We start from the raw sequence: 318 nt of genomic DNA, 5'->3' as shown, positions 1-318 counted from the left end.
GGGAGGAGGAGGAGACTGAGAGGAGGAGGTGACTGAGAGGAAGAGGTGACTGAGAGGAAGAGGTGACTGAGAGGAGGAGGAGAGTGAGAGGAGGAGGAGACTGAGAGGAGGAGGCTCTGAGAGGAGGAGGAGACTGAGATGAGGAGGAGACTGAGAGGAGGAGGAGACTGAGAGGAGGAGGAGACTGAGAGGAGGAGGAGACTGGGAGGAGGAGGAGGAGACTGAGAGGAGGAGGAGACAGAGGAGGAGGTGACTGGGAGGAGGAGGTGACTGGGAGGAGGAGGTGACTGGGAGGAGGAGGAGACAGAGAGGAGGAGG

Source organism: Nanorana parkeri, unplaced genomic scaffold (assembly GCF_000935625.1).
Source record: "Nanorana parkeri isolate BGI_ZX_2015 unplaced genomic scaffold, ASM93562v1 scaffold2529, whole genome shotgun sequence".
NCBI lineage: Eukaryota > Metazoa > Chordata > Amphibia > Anura > Dicroglossidae > Nanorana > Nanorana parkeri.
The sequence above is the reverse complement of the archived record's forward strand: the minus strand, read 5'-3'. Positions refer to the sequence as shown.